Consider the following 21,977-nt stretch of genomic DNA (forward strand, 5'->3'; position numbering starts at 1 on the left):
AGCTGGGATACAAGAACACAATCAGGGATTTCTTACTTGATTCGTATCTTGGATTGGCTTAAATTTGTAGAGATTTGAAAGCCCTTTTTCCTACTTTGCCTCAATTGATTTAAAAAAATAAAACCTACAGGTGAGCAGAGAAGCCTTGTTATACCCGTTTCGCAGATGGGGAGACCGAGGAACAGAGGGCAGAAGAAGGGACCTACTGGAGTCTCTGCTAGAAAGCACCAGCTCCTCCAGGAATAAGGGCCTGGCTTCAGCCTGGCGCCCTGCCCGTGGCCACCAACCCCTTTCAGTGTGGGACACGGAGCAGGGCCAGAAAGTAGGGCCCAGGAGGGGGCGAGGAGGGGATGCCTGTGGGACTGCTCCCCTCCCAGCCACTGTGGCCTCCGACCCACCACTGACCTCGGAGTCGGCCAAGTCAACTGCCCTTGCATATTATGAGGACTTAATTGGAAATTTCCTATCAAGCTATGGAGAGTTTAATTAAACATGAGGAAGAAATCTCTAAAAATCAAGCCCTCGATTATGTGTGTTTTTGCTCTGGACTTCGAAAATTCTAATTTTCACCCCGGTTGCCCTTTCTCGGAATGAAAAATCGGACGTTGTTTTTTCCCAAAGGTGAAACCTTGGACTCTGCTACCAGAGATACTCACATCTTCTTAGTCTCTCTGTGGTTTTCCTTCTCAGCTATTTCCAAGCCCCTCCTAAGTCTCCTAAGGCATGGAGACTTAGTTCTTGCACTTTCCATCTCCAGCAGGAATCTGCAAGGTCAAGTATATTTTAAGAATTATCTCTGGGCTGCTCAGAGAAGTGGGCCATTTTGTGGTCAGGTCACAAATAGGAGTGTGTGATATGCCGGGGGTTTTGCTGCCCCGTGGGTGCAGCCCTGCATCCGGGCTCATGGGAGGGGGAGGAAAGAAAATGCAGGGCAGCTGTGATCTGTTCCAGAACGGTAAGCTGTGCTGTGTGAGGGCCTCATGGCCGACTGTGGAGCCCTGGTGCCAGGAAGCCAGAGGCATTGAATTGGAGCTGTAGGCGGCGGGGGCTCCTGAAGGAACCCGGGCAAATGGGTCCCTTGGGCACTGGCGCTGGGCAGGGATAGTTCCCTCTGCCCACCGGCTGCCTGAGCCTCTCCTTCTGCAGAAGAGGGCAGAGGACAGAGCAGCTGACCTCCGGCACCCAGGGGAACGGCTGGCCTCTGCCCAGGTCCAGACTGTCTGAGAGACTCCTTCAGAAACGGGGTGGATGCCGCAGGATGGCAGTGCAACTGGGCTCACTTTCTCTGCAGGTGCCCAGGGACTCAGGGCTGCTGGCTGCTGGGCTGTGACAGAGAGGAAGGTGGGCCAGGGGCCACCAGCTCACATGTGGCAGTGCCGTCCCATGCGTTTAGATGGGACCATACACACAACCCTGGTGTCCTAGGGCTAATTCCACACCCTGTCATTTCTTAGTGGAATTTCCACTCTGCTTTAACTTTTTAAAATAATTTATTTACTTTTGGCTGTGTTGGGTCTTTGTTGCTGCGCGCGGGCTTTCTCTAGTTGTGGCGAGCAGGGGCTACTCATCGTTGCGGTGCACGGGCTTCTTATTGTGGTGGCTTCTCTTGTTGCGGAGCACAGGCTCTAGGTGCGCGGGCTTCAGTAGTTGTGGCCCACGGGCTCAGTAGTTGTGGCTTACGGGCCCAGCCGCTCCACGGCATGTGGGATCTTCCCGGACCAGGGCACGAACCCATGTCCCCTGCATCGGCAGGTGGACTCTCAGCCACTGCGCCACCAGGAAAGCCCTCTGCTTCAGCTTTTAAACCTTATTATCGATATTACTTATATCTCTATGAAAATATCTTCTTTCTGTTGACAGTGTTTTTAAGTGTTAAAATGCTTTCACATTTTAAATATTATATTTGTGAGGCATTTTTCTTCTTTTTATAAGCCAGTATCTTACTTACAACCATTACAATTCTTTTTTTTAATTGTATTTTTTATTGGAGTGTAATTGGTTTACAATGTTGTCCTTTAACTATTACAGTTCTTAAACAATTACTCCTAGTATCTTGTTAATTCTCATGTTTTTAATTTCTTTTATATTAAGAACAAAGTTACTCTTATATATTAATAACAAAGTGTAACATTTTTTTGTTTTCTCATGAAACTTCCTCATAATTTTATTTCTGTGCAATTCAACGGAAACATCTTTTATGATTTTCCTCTTTTACTTGGGATTAATATTGCTTAGTGAAGACTGGAGGGTTTCAGTATCGATTAACTCACGCCTTAACATCTTCCTGTGTCTCTAAGGAGCTCTAAGTGATTTCCCAAATAGATCTGTCCTACAGTTGGCATCCTGTGAGGTGCACAATATTTGCTGGAATTCACTAGATGTACCTGCTGAGATGATGAAGATCATGTCCTCTGCCGAGGACAGAGGACTCCGAAAAGAGAGCTGAGGGTTGAAACATTGTCAAGACTCATTTCTTAGCATCAAGGATGCCATTTCTTCCCTCTCAAATTTAAATCCTGACTGATTTTCTTCATAACTGGTTTTCAATATGCAAGAAGTGCTACAGGATCTACCAGGAGATAGCGCAGTGAAGCTCTGGGCAGAACGAGGAGCTGACTGTACTGAGTTAATCTTGGGCTGACGCCACAGACCTGCACGCAGCACACAAGGCCTCTGTCACCAGTCTGTTCCCGTGACCCTGGGAAACTGGACCACCTACACGGGAAGACAGCACAAGTGATGAGAAAACTTGGAATTCTCTCAAAGGACCACCTACATGGGAAGACAGCACAAGTGATGAGAAAACTTGGAATTCTCTCAAATAGGGCTTCTTGGAGGACTTTGATATTTTTAGCGTAGGACCGGGGCCACGGTAGCCTTGTTCACGCCCAGAGATCTGTACTGGGCAAGCAGAGCGAGATCTGAATTGTGCTGTCAGGGAGGGAGCACAGGGGCCCCAGGGGGACTGTGCACGGGATTAACCTCTACGAGCCAACTCGTGAGCTTCACGTGTGACAGACCCATGGTCATGACACACTGAGCCTGTAAAGGACGGGCATGCCCGAGGGGCTAGGAAGCAGGGAGACTGAGGGCCCCCGAGAGGTGGAGGGAAGGCGGGCTCAGCAGGGAGAGGGGCCAGGCGGCCAGCAAGGTCTGTGTGCTCATCTGGGTCATGAAAGGTGAGTGAGAAGCAGCAAGGACAGAGGCCCAGGGATGGAAGGTGTGTCTGCGGCCACAGCCAACCTCGCAGAACTCAGACCAGGGCAGACGGAGCGATCGTCTCCGGACAGCTCGGCAGGGCTGCCATGGGGAGAAGGTGAGGGTGAGACTCAAAGTGTCTTCTGCAGACTGTGTGATGGGAGAGTCCGTGGCTTCGGCGGTGACACCGGCTCCCTGTCTCACTACCCCTCTTCCTTCCTCTCTGCCCTGATTTTCCAAATCCCGCTGTTTATTTCTGAGCCCTAACAGGGTAGCGTGGCTTCTCTTCTGGCTCACTCCTGGACACACCCCAGAGTCCCTCCCTCCCCAGGAAAGAACCTCACTCTTGTCAATTGAGTTAAAATGAGATTCCGAGGAGGTACAGGCAGACGTTGCACCCGTGAGCCTGCACTGTCCCCTGGGGGCCTGGTCTCCTGAGGAACGGGTGTGGCAGGGCGCTGTCCACACGTGCCCAGGGCTCGCCATGGACCATCCTCTGAGCATCCTCTCAGCTTGACAAGGCAGCCCCTCAGACCCCATGCTCATTCCCACCCCTCTGTCCTTGCCCCCGGGGACCTCTCGCCCCTTCCCAATCCAGCTGCATCTTGGTTCATCTTGAAGACCCGAATCACATCCCAAGCTTCCCATGAGGTTTCCTTGGGCTGTCGCGCGTGTCTTTAGACCCACGTTTACTTGGTATGTCGTAGGCAGTGCAGCCGTATCCTCTCTGGTGTCTGTTCCTTTGGTTCCGGGAGCCTGTCTCTCCTCCACCTTTTTCTGTCCTCCGTCAGGGCCAAGGCTGCGATATTCTGGGGGCACAGCCTGCCTTGAACAGCCCCAAACTATTCTGTGGGGGACGCCTGAGCACGAGGAGAGAGAAAGGGGGACCGGGGGCCGGGAGTGGCCTGAGGAAGGAAGGGGGTGAGGGATGACGGGCCCTGGACAGGCCCAGCGTCTGGGAGGAGCTGCCCCGCGCAGCTGTCCAGGTGTGCGGTGCAGGCCCTCCTGGGGTTGGCTTCTCCCCTGCAGTGTAGATTCCCAGGGGATGCTGCGGGCCTCACAGACAAGCCCACCTCTGTGGTTAGGGGACCTGGCGCAGGGAGGAGACGCTGCCCAAGGAAGCACTCAGCCTGTCTCTGGGTCCCCTCCCATGTGTACGTCACCCACAAGGCGCATGCTGAGTGTACAGGTGCTGCTGTGACCATGCTGGCAGGGCGTCTGGAGGAGACTGAAGTTTCGAGGATGGCGCAGAAGGGAATCCCTTTGGGACAAGCAGGGTTTTTTGGCAAGAGGGGCAGCTCTGAGTCAGAGGTGCAGGCTGAGCTCTCATGTCCCCGTCTGGAAGTCTGAGAGCCTCTGCCCCGAGACTCTGTGCTGGTGGATGAGGGACCATTTGTTACCAGGTGTGTCCCCAGTGCTCGTGTGACGCCCATCGCCATGCCCGCGGGGTTTACTGCTCTACACCACCCTTAGAGCCTGTGCGTTTTTTCTCACGTCGGCCAGGGTCTCTGTGCCATCCTAAAATAAATCTCGTCTGTCGAGTGCAATTAATCAGAAGAATAAAAGTCTGCTTTCCAAGCCTAGTCATCCTGAACATTCTATGTCCACATTCTGTAAGCACATGTGAATGCCAGTTTATCCACTGAAGGAAAGGACGTGATTAAACACTCGCTTTTTTTGATTATAAAGAAAACTATAGATGAGCAATCATTTTTTAAAAGTTGCTTTGGGTAAAACCTCCGCTACTGTATTTTCCTTGTGAAATAATGTAGCTCCTCTGGTTTTCATCAGTCATGATACTTCTGTCCCTTTTGAAACTCAACAGACTGGATAAAAAAATTACAATCAAACTAGGGATACAAAACAAAATACTGTGATTCATTTTTCTAAAATCACCCTTCACTTACGCACCAAAAGAAGAGAGATACTATTTCTAGGACTTAAAATCTGCCTATTCTTCTATGAGTCGATCTAGATGTGGAGAGAGATGATAGACAGACAGACAGATGGTGGGACACAGATCCTCTTATGCCTAGCAGAATGCTTCTGCACATTTCTCACACTGAGCTAGCTGGCCTGCTGCAGCCGGACTGGCCCGTCCGTGACTCCCGCGATGAACACTGGCGGCCGGAGACCTGCTCTTGCCGCTTTGCGATTGTAACACCTGCTCCTGGCTGGCTTCACCGAAGGAATGCTCTGTCAGGGAGAACAGAGGAGATGGGTTTTGTGTCGTTGCAGTAATCCAGGCGGCCTGGACGCGACCTGAGAAATGAGTCCGAATTCTCTGTGATGTGCATGCACGGCCTACACAGGAGGCCAAACTTAAGGCCGAAGCCCAGGGGCTGAGCTTCCCGGGTTCCCTGAAGGATCCCAGGTCACAGCTGCACGCAACGAGGGGCCTGCTTCACCCACAGCTTTACGACCACGTGATCCTTCTTTTATCTGCCAAACAGCGTTTTGTCTTGAGAATCTTCATGGTGCTCCAGGAGAGTTTTGTTTATTTTTAAAACAACCTAGTATTTGGTTTTGTTTTTCTGCTGTTAGAAGCAATGCAGTGATGTGGGTACCCCCTGTTGAAATTTGCCATGAGGCTTTCTTGGGATGGTTCCTAGAACTGGAAACCTTGCATGAAGGGCAGGCCGGTTTCTTTGGTGAGTACTTTTGCAGGCATTACCCCAGGCCTCGCTGCCCCTGTTCTGGGCTCATAACGATACTAGCACCACCACGATCCACGGCCACGGATCAGCCTCTCCTAATACTCAAACCAGGCCTGTCTGACCCCCAGACTCCACGATAAAATATTTACCTGTTGCCTTAAAATATTTTTCTGCTTTCAGTATTACTGTTGGCAAATAATTGGTGTTTCTAAACGTTCCAGGTGAAACAGCAGGAAGAAACCGCACGCCTGTCTGGAACTGGCTGTGTGACCCTGGACCTGACCTTTCTGGGCCTGCAGCCCCTCCTGTTGGCAAATCCCCTCCTGCCTCCCTGATGGTCTGCGTGTGTCCCCCGGTGATGGCTGCTGTTTCTACAAGGACAGAGCAGGGTGGCCGTGCATGGTTATCAGTGACCATGGGATACAAAGCGGGGGGTTTCAATGGATTCACACACCACACACACACACGCACACACACAGAGACACACACACACACACACACACACACACTTTCTCTCTCTCTCTCTCTCTCTCTCTCAGATAGATCTTCACAGGAAAAGCGCTTCATAATTAAACAAGTGACTTGAATTTGTACTCTATTGCGGCAACGTTTTCAAGGGGCGTGATCGTACCTCAGGCCTTTGTATTTGCGAATGTCCATCAGGAAGCCAGGCTTCCTGCACAGAACTCGCCTGGATTAACGGGCTGTGCCTCATCCAGCTGCATCGCTTGCAGTGTGGACGGTCTGGGCTCCACGTGGCCGGGAGCTGTCCTCAGGGACTGTCTGTGGCAGAGCATTGTCTGTCGGGGCTCCCAGGGTTGCAGGGGATTCCAAACACAAGCTCAGTAATAAAACACACGTTTATGACCTTTTTTTTGCCAAATTCTGCAGCATACCACGTGACAGCCTCCGTCTCCGGATCTGTTACTACTGTTCCTGCCCCAAACCCCTCAGCTCAGTTCAAAGTTTCCAGGAAAACAAAAGATAATGGAGATCCATCAGGAAGTCAGACCATGGCGCTGGCTTGATATCGTATTCTATGCCTTATGAAGTTTTCTCTTATCAGCACCTGCATCAAATAATGTTTATTAAGCCCGTCCTGGGCCCAGTGCCAGCAGGGTAATGTTTCCCTACAGTTCCCTCACTGTGCTGGGTTTTCAAATGGTCCTGACCAATTCTGTTGTGAAATCAATTTCTCCCTTGTTAACCAAATAGGTTATTTTTGATGAAAATCACAAGATAATTGAGTTTGTAATCTCAGTGAAAGTGTTTCAAGAACTCCAAGGCCCCGGTATGAATGTCAGCGCGGTGAAGACAGATATGCCCGGGGTTCCGGGGTCAGCAGCCTGGGAGTACGGCTGCACGTGGGCCTTCACAGCCGAGGACACTTTCTGTGCATAGTTTTCAGGACATAAATAAGCACTACGGGTGTGCATGGCACTTAATTTCCACAAAGATAGCCATTATCCTTGGTATTAGTTAGCTGCCCTTCGTAATTCATTCCCTTTAATTTTTTCCTAAAGTTTCCCCAAACTGTGGGTAAAAACTTCTAATACAGATAAAATGTCAGTTGTAAATTATGACAATAGCTGTTTGCGTTTAGGATCTTAGCATCCCCCTGCCCCCAACTCCCACTCCAGGAGGAAAATCGTCGAATGTGAAAATGTATTAACCCGTTAGGTTTATCCAGGTGATCCTACATATTAATGTGGACCTCTAGGTATTTGCCATTAGCCAGAGAGTGGACAACAAAGTAAAAATAAACAGGTGCAATCTCTTTTTAATAATTATGAGCTGCCTGATACTCAGTTTCATGTATATCACCTGAGCTATCCTTTCTGGAGGCCTAGGGAAGCTGGAAAATTCACCAGAGGTCACGCTGCCCTTGGGCCCAGATAAGGTTCACTAAAACCTCCCACACCTGGCCCCTCCATCAGCTCTCTGAGGCAGTGAGTTCTCAGCTGGCTTTTCACAAACCCTAGGCATTTCTTTCCAGCATGGCTGGAAAATTTCATCTACAGGCAATTAATTTTTGAAAGAACTGAGGTCCACGGTGGCATCAGCCTGGCTGAATGGTGAGGTGCTCGGGCCTCCGTCCCGGGGCAGAGCAGGCGGAACTTGCTTCGCGGAAAGAGAAGGCGTGTAAGATGCCATCAGACCAACGCCGAGAAGACTGCTCATTCACGGAGCACGAAGAATCTGGACTCCAGGGTGAGTGGAAGAGAGCAGCCAAGGGGGAAACAGCTTCTTTAAACAGCATCATGGTCAGAAAGACAAGGAAAGCAAGGTGGGGTGACCACGCGTGAGCTGAGCCCGTCAAGAGATCTGCCGAATCTCACGACACACGGAAGCCTGACTTGGTTTCACAGGAGAAGCTGACAGCTGCAGCCCTAATTGGCAGCAGTTTGGGGCTTTATGTCGCGGTGACGAGGAGAGGCATCAGGGAGAGGCTGCGGGGCTGGGGGCAGAGGAAGGTGGGCTCTTTCAACAGGGTCAGTGCCCTGGGTCCTCGCCATCTCAACTCCTGTCCTGGACGCCGGGAACGTGCCCTTCCTTCTGGAGGAGGGCAGACAGCCTGCCTATGGGCTTATCTCTGCTTCCAGGAAGAAAAAGGGAGGGCTGAGCATTTTTCTTGCATCTGCTCTTTAAGTGCCTTTAGCTCAAAATACATTTATGTCAAAGAAGCATATTTTGGGGGTGATCTCGTCTAGTTTCCTTCCCGGCGGAATTGCTCCTGTGCTCACATGCAACGTTTAGCAAGGTTTCCACGGCCCAGAGGTTTCACAGCTACAGGCTCCCTCCTTCCTGCCCCTCCTGCTGCCTCCCCCCCACTCACTGTCTCTCTGTCTCTCTCTGTCTCTGTCTATTCCCTCTCTCTCCCTCCTTCTCTCTGTCCTTCTTTGTCTCTCTGCCTCTGTCTGTCCGTCTCTCCCTCTCCCCCAGGAAAGGGACGTCTCATGGGACCAGCACCCGCCTCGGCCCACCTGTGGAAACATCAGAACAGGAGACTGAGTCCGACCTGCACATCCACTATGTATTTCTCACGCGATGGAGACCGGGCTTGAACGGGAATCACCTTGAAAAGCAAAGTGCACATTCTCACCCACGGTGCCACAGGACAGACCAGGCACTCAAACCTATGCAGCCTTGTGCGCCTCTCAGCCACTGGGTGGAGTGGGAAGGCTCCGTGGAGTGTGGACCCCTGGCTTTAAGCTGGGCCGAGACCCAGAACTCGAGGACACACAGCGGCCTTCCCAACAGCAGAAACAGCAGAGCGGCCAATCCGTCTTCGGAGCCTCGGCTTCAACGCGGATCTAGGACCGCAGGCAGCTCCCTGGCGACTCCTCCAAGTGTCCTTGTTCCTTCGTTCACCTGCTGTCACCAGCTCTGCGTCTCCTTTGTCCGATGAGAGTCGCCAGGGGCTGCAGGGAGATGCTGAAGATCACTAGCGCCTACCTGAAGCTTCCTTTCTGACGTCGTTCCAGGATGGGGAGACATTAGCCAGGGTGCTTCGGAGTAGATGAGAAGGGTTCTTTTCTCCAGCAAATACATGCTGGCAAACACTTCATCATTTCATACCGTGCAAAAGTTTATCACAGCGAAGGAGGAGGCCAATTCTGCCTTTATTTATCACACCCGATGGACGTATCTTCCACCCCTGAACTTTAAAATCTGAAAAGGCAGTTGCCTGGTCGTCAGACAGGCGCCCCTCATGGGAGTAAGGGCCGTGGAGGAGGGACAGTAGGGTGGCGCCAGCATGCCCTCTGCCCCGTGTGGTCCCCTCGCCATCTGTGCATCTTAAAAGACCACCCAGTGAAAGCGAACAAGCCCGGTGACGTAATCAGGAGAGTCAGCGTTTGGGCCCCTCCCGTCCTGGGCGCCCGCTGCTTCAGGCAGAAGCGATGTCTGTTTCTTCCTGCCCTTTGGAGGTGGCCTCTCGTTTCCTCCGGTTTGTTGCTGGTACTACGTTGACGAGAGCTCCTGTAACTGCATTCAAATCGCCGATGGATGAATGGGCTCAGGCAGTGTTTGTGTTTCCAGGTCGGCCTGTTCACCCTGAGCCACTGGCTCTCGTGCTGACTTGTCGACAGGCTTGCGGTCTGGTCCCCAGACCCACGCCGCCTGGTCCAGCGCGGCCTAACTTCAGGCTCTGTGGCCGTGATCAATTCTCACCTCCCTGTCCCTGCTTCCCAGATCACCTCATCTGTAACGATGCTGAAAAAAAACCAGGCGTCTCTTACAAACACTTGATCCGTGTGTCGGGGGATGCCAGATTTCTCCCCTCCTTTTGTTCCCGTGTTTGTTGGGAACATCGCTGTTATTTTTCACTGACTTTTCAGCTGGAATTTTATTGCTGTGACTTGGAGGACCCACATCTCTCCCCAGGCTGCCAGAGTCCGGGTTTCTTGGCCTCACTAACGCGTGGTGTCTTTCGGATGCGACCTGTCAATAAACCACCTGCTGAATGGCCCTCGGGCTCTTTCCTGGGTTCACCAGGCAGAGAAGCTGGCTGGACTTTCCCAGAGAACCACTGGCTTAGTCTAGAGCCATTGGGAAACTTCCACAATCCCCTTGCTTTGCTTCTGTGTTTTCGCTCCACAAACTTCTGCCCAGCCGTCCCTGCACCACCAGCGCCCCGTCTGTGCTCGTTTCGGTGAATCCTTGTCTGCTCAGACTTTTCAAAGTTCACCGTGCCTCAGTTTACCTTTGTACAAAGTTAATAACAAGCGTCAAGGAAGAACCTATGCCCACGTTTTCTCACGGGAGAGGGTTATGTTTCTGGTCCATTCTGGTGCCCACCTGTAATTTAGAGGGTCGGCGCCACTGCGCTGCTTCCTCCATGCAGCCGTCAGGCACAGGCATGAGCCCTCGCTCCACGTGGTGCCGGCTGCTCACCACGGATGGACGCAGTCTCAGCTTCTCCCCTCGGCCTCCCCACGGGCACTTCCCAGCTGTACGACTCCACCTCATTTAAGCTACACAGTCGCGGAGCTGACTTTTGAGAATACGTCACCTCCTCTTTGTCGAATGTGTTCTTTTGAGTCTGGGGACCCTGCAAGCTCCCAGCCACACAGTGAAGTTTCCCTGAAGGCAGGGAACAGGCCCTCAGCATGTGCAAACACCAGCACTGCCTACACAAGGGCGAAGGGGGCGCTCAGTCCGCCACCGCTAATGGAGATTAACTTCCCTCTTTGAAAACTGAAAATCACATTTTCAAAACTCTATTTATGATGGTAAACACGTGTGACTGAAAGAAAATGAAGCTATGTGCCCGGATTTGTTGATTGTTTATACCCATGTTAATGGCATAGTTCAAATGCCCATTTGCGGTCCTGGGACACTGATTTCAGCTCATTTCCCATCTGCCTTTTTGGGGTCACCTTCTCAGGTCCCCTCGCGGGGCTTTTCCCCTCTACCCGTTTTGAAAGCAGCTGTGCCCCTACCAGCCCTCCCCGAGGTCCTCATCCCTCCATCACGACGTTCACCGTCACAGGGCAACTCCATCCCCTCTTGGTGCTTGACCGGACCTCTGTGCCGAAAAGCCCTTCTAAGACACCATCAGCTCTTGCATTAAGCACTTGGAATTTTTCCTAAGAGATTTCTCTGCCTACACATAGGCACGGAGATTTTAACCTTCTCTCCCTTAGGTAGCCAGAGCAATATTCCTAAAATTCGAATCCCAGCACATCCCTTCTGGGCTTGGAAGCCTGGTATAGGTTCATACTGTTATCAGCGTAAAACCCAAATCATAGGGCACGGTACACCTGGCCCCTTGGACCCACATCTACTTCCCTGTTCAGCTTCCACTCTCCCAGGCACTCCTGGTAATCTGTGCTCTGTTCATCCTAAATTGTTTTTATTTTTCTTTTCTCAGGACCTTCCACGCTCTCCTTTACTGCTGCACCTGCGAATATTTCACCTTTCTTCCCCAGTCTTTCCTCTTTGATGTTCCCTGGCTAGGCTGGGTTCAACTTAGACCTCACCTCCTCCAGGGAGCCTTCCAAGACCATCAGCTTCCCCATCTCCCCAAGCTGGGTTGGGTGCCCCTCACGAAACACAGGGAATTGTACTGACCTGTTTATTTGTGTGAAAACACCTCGTTCCCCATTTACCTCTAAGCTCTTCAGAAGAAGGACCACCCATAATTGCCCAATTTTCTATCTTCAGGGATGATCCCAAAGCCTGGATCTTAATAAATGCTCATTTAGGGTGGCAACACGGAGACTGTGATTCAGGCTGCCATGGGGCCTAGGATCTGTGCCTTTTTTAACAATCTCTAAAGAGAAATCTGATTCCCAGTGGGATTTGGGAGGCGCTAACCCCTGATAAAGGAGGGTCACTTAACACAATTCCCAGGACCTGAGGGCACAGAAAGGGGAAGCATGCTCTCTGTGGGTCTGTGCAACCTGCCTTTACTCACAGAGGAATGAAAGCATTTGCTCCGTTAGAAGATAAATTAAAGAACTCAGACGTGGGGAAGAGGATTTGTTTCTGTTAAGTCCAAATGTATTTATTAAGCAATTAGTGTAAAGGACCGCGCCAGAGAGCAAACTGCATTCCGTGCTTTCAGGGAGCTTAGAAATTAGTCGGGAAGCAAGTCAGCACTTGCAGTGATGTGGGACTTAATCAGGGTCTGCTGTGAATAACCTTCTCATCGTCTCTTTATTGATCAGATGCCCCTTGACCAGTTAAATGAGTAGAAAGGACACAGTCTTGCTAGGACTTCAGAGGACATGGTTATTCTCGCAGAGTTTACAATTCACTTGCAAGATGAGCCATGCATTCGGCCAACGTAAGGTGAGCACACACTGCCCGAGAGTCAGCGCAGGGAGGACGTGGCCCTCAGGGAGGGGCAGAGGGCCTGGAGCGGGTGGCAGGGCTGGATCTGACCTGAGAGTGAGGTGGGAACAGCCGCGTCTGGGAAGGGAAGGGGCGAGGGTGCAGGCATACGAGCAGACTGATGGGCTGGAGGTGGTCGGCAGAGGATGCGCGGGTAAGCGGAGCCCTCGGCGTGCGCGGGTACGTGGTTCCAGGAGCCCAAGGCCCAGGGGGCCGTCAAGTCCCCAGCAGGCTCTTTCAAAAGGAAGAGAAAAGAGAAACATCTGAAGGATTTAAACAAGCGATAAAGGCAACTTTATTCATTTGCTTTAACTTTCTCAGCAAAATGTGGCCTGTCTTCAATCTTAATTTAACAAATCACTCGCCAGAGCAGCCATTTTCCAACCTCACAGCAGCACAGAAACGGGCGTGTTTGAAACGCGACTCAGCCAATCACATAGAAGTTCGGATTCCATTGGTTGGATGTGGAACCCCCCCCCCCCCCCCGCCAGATGTAGTTGTTGTTTCTTGAGGTTAAGAACGCCCGCCCCAGAGGGTTCCCAAGGAACTTCTGTGATTGATGCTGCCAAAATGTAGTGCAAGCTTTACTGACATCAAGAAGACATTTCTATTTTCAAGCTAAGAAACTTAGCAATCATTAAACTTAAAGGAAGGTAATTTGCTGCAGAGTTTAAAGCTAGGCAGACACCCTCCACAGGGACATGAATTGTTGTTAAGTGTTTGCGGTAAGTGATGGCCATTTTTGTGACTTTTGTCCAAAAAAATGAGGATCTGAAGATTGAGCTACAAGCTATGCTAACAAAAGAGTAACTATTGAGGCTGGTTTTGAATTATAACTGAACCAAAACGCATTTCAAAGCAATACATTCTTTTTCTTCCCTTCTCTCACTTAAAAAACTGGGCTGTATTTTTTCACATTTGGTAAAAGGAATGTTTAGACTCTTTGACCCAGTGTGCCAAGCTGTAGCCAAGAGCACATATTCAGAGCTAATTTATGGGCCCCAGAAGGCTACCTGGAAGAGATCTCTGTGGTTGCAATGTCCTATATTTTTTTTTTTTCTGAATTACTTTGTATCTGATTTAGACAGTTATGATTTTCAGCCTGGGATTTTGCATACAGATTGGGCACTGCTTTGAAACCTCGGCTACCATGCATATTTCATGATTAGTCTCCTCAAAACCCAAAACCTCTCTGGAAAAAAAAAACCCTGTACCTTTGTGGTTTGCTTATTAAAATGGACATAACCCTAACTTAATGAGAAATATTTTTAAAAACAAAACTTTGAATAATTGAAAATGGCATTGAAAAACAACAACAACAATCTACTACAAAGAAAAATATTTAATTTTTAAGTATGGACTTTTTAATGACAGCATTTTAGAAATAATAACTTAAAACTGTAATTTAAAATATCACCTCTTTTTGGAAGACATGTGACCCATACATTTTTTTTTTTTCCCCTGGGTGATGTACTTGGAGAAAACACAGATTAAATGAGTTTAGATGCTATTAGAATGGTGCCTTTGCTCTATCTCCTGATGGCAGAACCGAACTCTGATGGTGGAACGGGGCTGAAGCACCAGGCTACAAGGTCAGGGATGGAAGAAACTGTAGTTTGAGACATGAGAGCTTTCCTCTTAAACACGGATTCCCTATTTTCTTGGTGGATGACTGATCATTGCCAGTACATTTGAGGATATTTCATCCTAGTAAACCCACCCCCAGCACTACCTTTTGCCCATCTAAGAGCACTGAGGACATGAGGATGGGAAAACCCCCAAGTGCAAATTTAATAACCTCTGTCCTTCTGGTTGACCCCTCTTGGTATTCCTTGCTGAATGCATGGCACCATCAGCGGTCTAGTTTCTCTATCCAGAAACCAAAGAAGCCTCGAAGCCCCTCCTCTTTACCCCTCTACATTAACTGGACCACCAGTGCCTGGATCCCCGTGGATGCTCCCAGATGCCCATTTTTCCCTCCATGGGCAGTCTGGCCTCGATTATCACTGACCTCTACTCCATCCCCAGTGTCATAAGCCCTGTCCTGCTCACAATTCTGCAAGCCTTAAGCAATTCTCTTTACTGTAGACAGAATGGTATTTTCTAAATTTTAAATCTCATTATAACCCTTCTGTGCTTAAAACCCTCCCGCAACCCCACAGCCACCAGGACAGAGGCCGATCTCGTCCGCATGCGTACAACGCCCTGCAGGAGCCTTTTCCCTGCTTTCTCTCTCAACGCCATCCTTCCCCACCCTGTGCTTTCTGCCTTAGCCATGTTTGACTTGTGGTCTCTTAAATTTACTTTGCCCTACTTTATGGTAAACGCTCGGAACATCCCATTTCTGCGTGAAATAAGGTTTGCCTTTCTTGACCTCTGGGCAACGCCTACTCATCCTTCAGAGTTCAGCTTAAAAACGGCACTTCCTCCAGGAAGCCCTTCTTATCTGGGAGTGTGTCCTCGCCATAGCACACGCCCCACCATCACGACTGGCTTGATCCACACACGTACTTTTGTCTCATCCAGATCGTTCATTCTTGACGTGAGAGATGTGTGCTCACCCTGCACCCTCAGGGCGCTGGGGGCTCATCCAGCAAGGTTACGGAAAGTCGTGTCTGCACCTTGGCACAGCCGCTAGTGTGAGGCTAGGCACTTCTGCTGTAGGATCCTGAGTGAGGTCAACTGCCCCTGAAGCTGCTGTCACTGTCTCTTCAGCCTTGCCAGCCTCTGGCTCATGCAGTGTATCTTCTCCTTTTACTGTTTCCCTCTGGGGACCCCAAGGACGTGGTGGGCTCGAATAGAAATGTTCCTGGGATGTATGTGCATGATTTCATGTTTCCAGTTTCCTCCGTACAGTGACTGCTTAGTATGCAGACATGGACCAAACATCAGCTCTTTTAAAACCCCCAGCTTATTCTAGCTGTGTTATTCACAACAGCTAGACCACAGAAGCAACCCGAGTGCCCATCAACAGATGGTGAATGGATAAGTAAATGTAGCACGGGCGTATAGTGGAATATCATTCAGCCCTAAAAAGAAGAAATTCTGATACTCGCTACAACAAGGATGAATCTTGGCGACATTATGTTGAGTAAAACAAGCGTCGTCAAAGGATAAATACTCATATGAGATCCCTAGGGTTGTCAGATTCATAAAAACAGAAAGTAGAAGGGTGTGTTGCCAGGGGCTGGGGGAGGGTGAAGGGGGGGTCAGTGTTTAGTGGGTGCAGAGTGTCAGGTTGGGAAGATGAAACGTTCTGGAGAAGATGGTGGGGACTGTCACACAGTGATGTGCTTAATGCCACCGAATGTCCACTTAAAATGGTAAAGATGTTGTGTCCCCCTAGAGGGTGGGATGGGGAGGGTGGCAGGGAGATGCCAGAGGGAGGGGACATGGAGACATATGGACACGTATAGCTGATTCACTGTGTTATAAAGCAGCAACTAACACACCACTGTAAAGCAATTCTACTCCAAGAAAGATGGTAAAAAAATGGCTAAGATGGTAAATTTCATGTTACGGGTATTTACCGCAGGAAAAAACAACAAACAAGCCCTGATTGGGCTCCCCCAGGTCAGCCTGACATATTTGTTTGTGGTCACGTCTGTCACAAGGAGCGCTTGCACTGGAGATGGCAAGGACCAGTTTCGTTCAGAAAAGTGCAAATGCCCTGGTTCCCACAGGCCTTTGGCGACACACCCAGTTCTTTATTTGAGGGTGAACCATCCCAAATAAAGGCTTTCAAGGCTTTTTCTGCTTTAATTTACCTCCTTTGGATAATTTTGAAAAAGGTTCCTACAGGGTTAGCGTTCCCTTTTCTCGGAGATTATTTACAACAGCAGATGGAGGCACTTGACGTTTCTTTGAACCCATTTGCCTCTAGGGCTTCGACCATGTGAACAGTGAATGTACTGCCCTCCCTCAGCTGACTCAGAATTTAGATGTTGTCAGATTTCCTGAGCCTGTAGTATTTTTGCATGAGTTTCTCTCTTTGTTGACCTATCTCTAGACTTCGAAGCCAAACAGTAATTCTGGGGAGTCTGAAAAGTTTGACCATATAAAACTAAATAACCACTAGAATTGAATTTGAAGTATACATTCTGCTGACAGTTTTCAAAACCAGTTGTTAGCAATTATTTTTCAAAACACAAGTAAATAGCTAATGAAAATGTAACTGTGTATGTTGAAAGACACGCCTTTTATTCTGAGAGTAATGGGACCAGACATTGGTTTCAAGAGGTTATAGTGGAATTGAGCTATATTTTGTGAGGACTCTGACAAAAGAGCTAAATGAGAGCTGAGAAGAAAGATTAAAAATCGATAGAGAGACATTCCTCGTGCAGGTTAACAACTAGAAAAGCCAGTCTGCAGGTATCGAGCAGATACAGTGCAGATTTCATTCTAAACGCTTCCTGCATTTTATTAATATTTTAAAGGAAACATAGAATTGAACTATATGATGTTGAAAGCATTGATTATGTGAAATTACTGCAAAATAAGAATATTTATGACATTAAGTTATAGAATTGGGATATTATTATCAAAAATATTTCTAAAAAACATCAAAACATCTACTGCTAGATTTTCCATAAACCTGCTGCATGTATAACTTTAGTGGTTAGTGCCACGGTCATTGCTGTGTGGTTCTACTGTCCTCATAGCCCATCTTTTATAGGTGTTTCCTACATGACCTTAGAGGTGCCTGTTACTACCTATTCCTCCAAAGCCTCACCTGGAAAATCAGGCCCATTTTAGGAAAATTTCAAGTGGCTCCTTCAAGCAGGTTTGTCCACAGTAGATACTCAGCTCATCAAGTTCACTAGAGCTGGCCCCTCCTGCTCTTTGAAGAATGTTTCATGAATGGTACAAGGTTTAACCTGACCAAGCACCCTTACAAGGTTCTGAAGCCCAGCGTCCTGGAGGCTTAGAAGGTTAGTGGTAAGTGTCCTTTCCTCACCCACCCCCAAAGGTTAACCACTTTTTTGAGGCTTTTATTTTGAATTTTGTGATTTAACATTTTATTTCTATGAAATAAACCCTAGAATCTCTTGATTGTCAGTTTATTCAATATGATGTTCATTATGAATTTAAGACAGTGAACTCAAGGCGTATTTTAAAACTTTGTTATATTAATGAAAACCATCTAGAACTATCTTTTGCATTTTTCCTAGACATGAAACTCTTCCCAGGCTTAATGTTTATGTTTTTATCTGGTTTTTCAAATTCCTCGGTTTTTTTAAAGATTATTTTGATGATCTTTATTTCCTAGAAGAGCATACTTAACTGAGATTCACGGACAAATTTTCAGAACACGAACAGTGTATTTTACAGAAACGTTCTACCAGTGACTACTTATTTGTGATCTTATTATGTATGTACATTTTACCTACTGTCCTCACAGTTTTCCTCAACATTTTATCTACATCACTTTTAGTCAAGGAATGTCATTTTTCATGAAATGGGAAGAAGTTAACATCCAAAGAGGATTCAAGATAAACAATCTTCTTGAAAATTGGTAAAAGCAGCAAGGCTGCTAAAACCCATTGATCCTGAGTATCTTAATTTTATGTTTTGACATGACTTGGGGACCTTAGCTACCATGACGAGTTCCAGCCTGTGTCAGTAGTGATGACAAAGTGCTTCAGTTCCCCACCATCTTCCTAGGAGCTGGGCAGATTATCTTGGTCTCAGAAACCTTTCCATTTGTTGTCACACTGGGTTTTTCAAAATTATATAATTGAAATAATCAGCCTTTTTTTCTTTTGCAATTTCAATGTTTCTACCCTTCCATTTTGAACTCCTTGAAGGCACATTATCTTATTGGTCTCATCTCTACATAGTGATGATAAATGGATGTGTTGGGTGAGTTAATGAACATGAGTTTAGACACCAAAGTAGGATTTGGGATTTTCATGGTTTTAAAAAAACTAACTAATTAATTAATTTAGGCTGTTACGGGTCTTCGTTTCGGCATGGGGACTTCTTGGTTGCGGCACGCACACAGGATTTAGTTCCCCGACCAGGGATTGAACCCAGGCCCCCTGCGTTGGGACCACAGACCACTGGACCACCAGGGAAGTCCCTCGTGTTTTCTTTTTTTCCCCTCAAAACAGCAATAGAAAGAGTAAATATAAAGTCCCTTAAAAAATTAGAATACAACAACAGCCTAAGTGTAATTTCATCTTCAGTGGTATCCAGAGTTTGTGTCCAACATGCATTATAAATGTACATTGTTTATGTACCTGAAATGGCTGAGTGACAGCTCTCCTGGCCACAACATTACCTCACGATGATTTATACACTGTTTTATACCCCCAAGAAATCTAGGCATATAGAGAGTTGACATAGAGTTCTTGTCTGGAAAGAGAGACAGAAGCATAGGAGAGACATGTGAAGAAATAATTATATTAACCGTTACTTGGGTGTCAAAAGCAATCAGGAAATGTCCATTGAGATGAAAAGGAAATGGCATAAAATTACAAAGAACACAACTGAAAGTTATATATTTTATTCAAAGTCACACAGGCCACCTGGAGGTTTACAAGGCATGAATCACACAGAGGTATTGTGTGGGGCTTGTGACAATCTCTGGACAATGACCTTCACGACATTCAACTGGAAACAGTCACCCACGTAACAGCTGACATAGAAAGACCCTCTTAAATGCATTCCTTATCTGTCACAATGTCTTTTTTCTTTTTATGCTGGGGGTAGGAGTTTATTAATTAATTAATTAATTTTTGCTGTGTTGGGTCTTTGTTTCGGTGCGAGGGCTCTCTCTAGTTGTGGCGAGTGGGGGCCACTCTTCATCGTGGCGCGCAGGCCTCTCACTGTCGCGGCCTCTATTGTTGCGGAGCACAGGCTCCAGATGCGCAGGCTCAGTAGTAGTGGCTCACGGGCCTAGTTGCTCCGCGGCATGTGGGATCCTCCCAGAGCAGGGCTGGAACCCGTGTCCCCTGCATTAGCAGGCAGATTCTCAACCACTGCGCCACCAGGGAAGCCCTGTCTCAATGTCTTTGAAGATCTACTTCTTAAAAAAATTCAGTTTAAAACTGCATCTGACTATGTTATTTTCAATTTTACTTTATATTACATATTTTATACTAAATTAAATTGTGATAACCCCCAAAGCAAAGTTTTCAAAATACATTGTCTCACTTCCAGTCTTTCTAAAAATAAGAAGAAAAAAATTAAATTCTCTGTTTACATGTTTTACAAAACAGCAAAAAAGTAAAAATTCTGAGTATCTTTATTTACACGCTGATGCAAAAGAATGATTCTGTGAATGACTTGTGTGTATTATTTTTATCCAATTGAAATTATAATTATTTGAAAAACATGCATGATCAATTGCTTGAAAAACAGCACAAACGTGGTGAAAAAGTGCCTTTGGAATGCGGTAGACTGTTTCATAATCTTCTTAATCTCCATCTTTTTAATTTTCCATTTATTTCACGGTTCCATTAGGTGGCACTGTGAGAATATTGACAGGCAGAGCAAATCCATCCCTTTGTAACAAACGCAAATTTTTTTTTTTTTTGGTAATTCTGATTTTATTTTATTAACTTTTAAAACCCTGTTATTTAAGGTAGTTCGGTCATTATGCAGCTCGATGTGTTTTAACTCCTAGACTCCTGGTCCAAAGCCCAAGAGTCCTGGAAACACTGCGGGGCGGGCCCTGAAAGTCTCAGACGATGGGGCTCTGATCTGGAGAAGCTGGTCCAGGAGGGGCCCAGGAAGAAGGGGGCCCACTGTCCTGTGGTGGAAACAGCTTCGGTGAGTCCTGGGGGCAGCCAAGTGCTCTGGGACTCCTCGCAGGGAGCTGGGCAGCAGCTGTCGCCAGTTGAGACGGGACAACTCAGGGCAGCGTGGACAGTGTCTCTGCAGAAGGACCAGCTACGGACAAGCCCTGAGCCTGGGTGTTGTGTAAGAGCATCACGCAGGCTGGGAGACCCCCGTCCCTCCCCGCTGTCCAGAGGGAATGAGGGTAACAGCAGCAGGTGGAAGGCGCTGAGGACACTGGGATCACACACATACGAAGAGTAACCATGAGTAATTAACTTGATTGTGGTCGTCATGTCATATGAACACGTGCGCTAAATCTCACCTGTTGGACCCGTTACAAACAAACCAACATCATGATGTGCAATGTAAGTATACACAATTCCTGCCAACCTTTCCTCAACAAAGCTGGAAAAAATTTTAAAGATAATGGAGTATCTGCTTGGGTTTGTTATCCTTTGGAATATTGGTAAGACATGGTTAATATAGTCTATTACATGTGATTTTAGGTGCAGAAAAATACGTTATTGTGCTTAAAGGTGTAAATTTATAAAAATAGCCAAACTGGAGATAGGAACTTGGCTTTCACATCATTATAAATATTGCCTACAAAAACTTCACATGGCTGAAATGTATCTTTAATACTGGTTCCCATTTTTTGCATGTAATGATTTGATGTCTCTTTGGCACTTATTTAAATAATCTGTCCTTTGGTTAAACATATGTTTTATAATGAGAAACATTAAAATAGTATATTATAGTGTTTTGGTCTGGAAAAAAAAACATAAAAGGAATACAGTCTGTAGTGCCTAGAAGTACTGAGCAAAATCTCACATTCCTCCTAAAAAATAATCCCTCGAAAGCCCAGGGACCATACACACCACATCTGGGTGCGCTTGGGAGAGCCTCTGGTCTCCTGGGACCACGGAACCACAAGGATGCTTGGAAAGGCCACCCAGGTCGCCTCGTATGTTCGTTCCTTTCAGGGCCTCTCTGACATGAGGTAAGGTTCCCAAAATCTCTATGAACACACAACGAGGCCATAGGAACAAGTCAGAAGGGGTTAAATCAACGATCCCCACTTGGATCCAGAGTCATGCTGGGGACTGTGGTGACTCTCTCCACCGGTGCAGACCGGGGGTCTCTCTGGGGGACAGGTTTCATCACACACCTGTAATACATGGTGGGTGACACACTGTAACCTCTGCAGCCACCAGGCAGAGAGGGTCCCTCATTTTCCTCATGGTCTTGGGGTTGGGCCACAGGGTCCTGCACACACGGTGAAAATTACGCGCAGCTCTACCAGCTATTCACTTTCCCACGGACCTGTTCACTCTTTCACGAATCTGTTCACTCGTTAATCTACTACATATATATTTTTGGCATATGGAGTGCATGTGGACGTCCTGGAAGCTCATGGAATTTTTATTCTGGTTCATGTAGCAGCTAAAAGAGCACAAAAATGCAGAACCTGGCAGCCAGCTGCAGACACATTGACTC

Source organism: Monodon monoceros, unplaced genomic scaffold (assembly GCF_005190385.1).
Source record: "Monodon monoceros isolate NGI ecotype Baffin Bay Population unplaced genomic scaffold, NGI_Narwhal_1 Super_Scaffold_17, whole genome shotgun sequence".
Lineage (NCBI taxonomy): Eukaryota > Metazoa > Chordata > Mammalia > Artiodactyla > Monodontidae > Monodon > Monodon monoceros.